Source organism: Patiria miniata, unplaced genomic scaffold (genome assembly GCF_015706575.1).
Source record: "Patiria miniata isolate m_02_andy unplaced genomic scaffold, ASM1570657v1 HiC_scaffold_9, whole genome shotgun sequence".
NCBI classification, from domain to species: Eukaryota; Metazoa; Echinodermata; class Asteroidea; order Valvatida; family Asterinidae; genus Patiria; species Patiria miniata.
The window spans coordinates 24479253-24483617 of record NW_024037076.1 but is presented as its reverse complement, the minus strand read 5'-3'; the positions used below and the strand labels follow the sequence as shown (position 1 = coordinate 24483617).

Sequence of the window (4365 nt, the reverse complement as noted above, 5' to 3'; positions counted from 1 at the left end):
ATGGTGAACGATGCAATTGAGGGGTAAATTGATCTTAAAATAACGGGATATTTATAACCTCGTAAGGACTTATGCATTTTCGAGCTGGTGGCTTTTTTTTATATGATATTAATGCGAGACGATGGTGATTCAGAAGCCTGCGATAATGGTTGGTGGTGTTTTATATAGCTATCTTGGGGCCAATTAGCGCAGCGTGTATATAGATTGCGGCCCTGAGATGGCCAAGTTTCTGGCATTCGTCAATGTGAAGTTCTCGAATAGTGATGTGGATATCTTGTTTGTCGACTGCCTTTGTTCGGGTGAGATTTTTGAAAACAAAAATACATTTTTGATTGGAGAAATACGGGTAAAATTAACTTCTGAAAAGCTGGGTTTTTTTTTAATACAAACCCTTTGTCTTCTTTAGAAATTAACCATTGACTTTAATCACCATCCATGCGTGTTTATGTGATCCATATGTATTAATCCTTGATTTCGACTCCAACTCTTATCATTTCTTTCTATCTTTACTTCTCAATTTATTTCGTGACCTAACTTTAATGTCCTCGCCAACCCTACCCCGACACGAACTATAGCATGTGTGTATTTGATGTGTTTTTTTTTTTACTCGAAACCTATTTTTACTCGAAACCTTCGTGTTCACAACAAGAAACTATAATGTTTGCATCTACGACTATTCTATAGGAGCTTGTTTTCATAGAGCTGCCTCTAAGTGTAGGGCAAAATGAGTTGATAACCAGTCGACAGCAGTATAAATCGCAAGAAATTATGGGAAGTAACTTGTTTTTTATATAAGCAAAAAGAATCTGTGATCCGACACTTTCAGTGCTTCATTCAAACGTGGCCCAGATCCTCTCACAGGGTTGCCACTTTGGCCTGCATTTAGGACCAACTCAGTGGCGGATCTACGAGGGGTGTTGTTAGAGGGTCTAACTGCTACCCCCCCCCCCCCCCCCCCCCCCACACACACACACAGAGCTAAACCACCCTATTGATCTAAACCTGGATGCGCCCCTGCAACCGTCATGCAACCGTCTCTCTCTACCGAGTCAAACTCATCAACCGTTTCGCTCTGTTGATTACTAAATTAGAGATTTCCTCGCGTATTGGTAAACCCGTCTCCAGTAGAATACATCACCCATGACATGCCTGGCAGCCTCAACCCTTTAAGATGGACTCCTCCCTCCTTAAGAAACCTGATGATTCACGTACTATTTTCAATTTCCAACATACAAGGAGCGATTGTGTCAGCGCGATTATCTCGAGTGACACGGGACGTCCGTTTTGAGGCACAACGTCGTTCAGTGTGTGTCGTTAGATAATGCAGCAGTTTGCTCTGTTGCTATGGAAACTGAGGTGATGAATAAGAGCAATTGTCCCAACATTAAGGAAAATAGAATAGTGATGTTTATGTTTCTATCCAGTCAGACTTCAAGTAAAGTTGAACTGCTCTTTTTCTGTGATTGGCGTTTTACTGCTCACAGATACGCATTTTGTTTCAGTAAAAGATTATTAAAGAGTAAAAGAGAATGTCTCAATCAAGTTATATCTAAAATAAAAATACTAGGTCATTATGTAAACAAAACACACAAATACGGACTCCGTCATTTTTGCAGGGGTTCCCTTTCTAAGATAAACTTAAACTTAAATTGTCAAATAAAAACAAGGAATTCCAAGCCTGTTGGCGCTGTCTCAAACCATCATCAGGCAATGACCCTAGATGTCCCCAGACCCTGTGTTGGAGGACATTAACGGCGTAGCTACCGGGACAACCATGCCTAATTTACGCCTGATTTATCGGTCAGACCCTCCACCGTGGGCCTGGTAACGCTCCAGTTTTATTGCAGTTAGTGGGCGATGACAACGTGTATACAACTTGTTCTCTTATTTTTTTTCATCGTTTTCTGGCCCACTCCCCGTTTATGCTACAAAACTGGCTCTGGAGCCGTTCCGACTTCCATAGCCCCGGCTGAGCTATTTATCGTCATCGAAACTTACTTTAGTTCATAAAAAGAATTCTGGGTACTTTGCAGAACTTTACTCAGTCTTTTTTTGACCTTGCAATTGGGAAGTAAAAGTTTATTGACGAGTGGCACTTTGGAGACACTCAAGTTCAGTGTCGGTGAAACAGTTTGACTTTGATGGAAGCAAGACCGGCGAAGGCATCTTGCTCCTTGGAGAGGTGGTCAGCCTGTAAACTTGAGGATGCAGGCACGTTCTTGACCATCACATACCACAAACAGCACAGGAACAAGGCAAGGGCGACCAATTATTGGCTCTGACCGTCAGAGAAATGCCGTCAAGAGTAAACAGTAAACAGCAGTTATGACGGTGACATAAGTGACAGGTTAACAACGACGGCATAAGTGACAAGGACATCAACAACAGCAACAGCGAAATGATTAGGGATACAGACATAGCACTGATAGCATTATGCCTTCAAAGAAAGGTAACTTCAATTGGGGATCTTGTACATTCAATGAACCAATATGTAAGACTACTTGTAAACCCCTACAATCCGAAAAAAAACCCTTAATTTTCACCATATTTGCTCTCGTCAAAACTCGGGCATTCAAACAGCGGCGCGGTCATCAAAAGGGGATCAGGACTCCTGTCAATGTCATTTTTACGAGCTTCTGAAATATTCGTTCAGCAAGACACGCGGGTTAATACTCCACTTTTGCTCGGGTAATGCACCAGGGTTGGCGCACACAGGACAATAATGAGGTAGGAACAGTCTCCATGATCTCCCGCTTCCATCTCCGGCGTTTCCTGGCAATGACTTGTGGGTACCGGAGTGACGACTGAGTCCCTCCGTCATTACGCAGCTCAAGACCCGGCCAGAGTGAAATATGGTTCCCGTGCAACCAAGCCTCTGTCGATGGGATGAAAAGCGGGAGAAACATCAATAGTCGGAAACAAGGGGAACCGCCGTCAGAATCTATAAATACCAAAGAACCGGCGTCACTTGTCGGTAGCGCCAATTAGTAGAAGAAAAGGGGCATTTCATTTCGAGAATTACAGAGGGCCCGCCAACAAATTTGTCGGCCATTACACAGCCGTAATTGTTCTCGATTTTTGGTCATTATCGTCGGATCAGTCTGGGGCAGGCTTACGGGTCCCATGCATGGCGTGTGTGTGCTCTCTCAACCCGTAATGGGCAATTGGTCTGCACTCTCTGCCGGCTTCCGTGGAAGCAACTCGGGCAATCGTCTGCACCGCAAGATGATTACGAGAAATGTTGAATGTGAAACTGGGTCATTAGGCAATTAGGCATAGTTCGTTCGTAGGGTAATTGTTGCCGTTTAACTACTCGGCGTGTCGCAGTAAAAATTCCAACTGATCGATAACTGATATCGATGATCTACATCTTGAATGGAAACGGTCGTTTAGCTGACGGCTTAAGTGGGTTATCTTGCACAAAACCGAGGGAGGGGGTGTAAATTGTATGGTTAAAATGTTTGGTTCCAGACATGAATTACATTGAAATTAGGCCGACAGCTGCTTGATTCAATATTAACATTGGCACTTGTCCACTTGTGCACAGTCGTACTTAAAGGTAATATGTATTCCTGTCTGCAACAAAAAACAGTTACATTTATTTATATCGGTACTGATAATCGAGTTCGAATTATCAGACGATGGACAATATAAAATGTTTAATTTCCATTATTTCGTAAAGACAAAAGCTATTTTTAAAAATATGTATCTTTTCAATCAATTGGCAAATTAATTGATGACATTGCATTGACAAACTATCCGAACATAACTACAAGATTGTTCATCAACTGAGGGCGCACTTCAAAGCATTGACGAACATTTATGATAAGTAAGCCATACACATAAACACAATCTTCGTCTCACATATCATATCTTTTGTTTGGTTTTATTTGCCCCATCTTTCGACAGGGCAGTGAAAAATTGGTCGTAAGACTCTAAATTTGTTCCTCTGCACGGAAACCTTTAGTAAAAGGCGAAAGGTTTGTACGAAATGTAGAGAAACTAGAGTGAATGTGAAGGAGAAGAGAAAAATCATCCGGAGCCGGTCAGCCCGATATGCACTGACACTCACGGTGTGCGTTGATGATTCATTTTGCTTTCAAAACTGCAATCCTCTTAAAACCAAAGACTTATACAACACAATCTGTACACAATTTCGTCATGATTTGCACAAAATTCATTCACGAAAGTTTCAAAATCACGACAAAAAGCCAACATTTTAGGAGTCATCCTGAAACGTTTGGATGTCGTCGTAATGATGTCATGACTAATTAGCATATTGTTCGGCCAGTCACCGTCACGCGTTGAGAGCGCTACATGATTGGTCAGCCAATGTTACACTTTATGACGCTCATCACTCACAAG

At 42.2% G+C, this 4365-nt stretch overlaps 1 non-coding gene across 1 annotated transcript; it reads right to left on the bottom strand.

Annotated features, from left to right (window-relative positions):
* Positions 1–3891: 3891 nt before the first annotated feature.
* LOC119721125 lies at positions 3892–4011 on the bottom strand. The gene has a single exon (XR_005270157.1). It is a non-coding gene; the product is annotated as a U5 spliceosomal RNA (small nuclear RNA).
* Between the last annotated feature and the right edge of the window lie 354 nt (positions 4012–4365).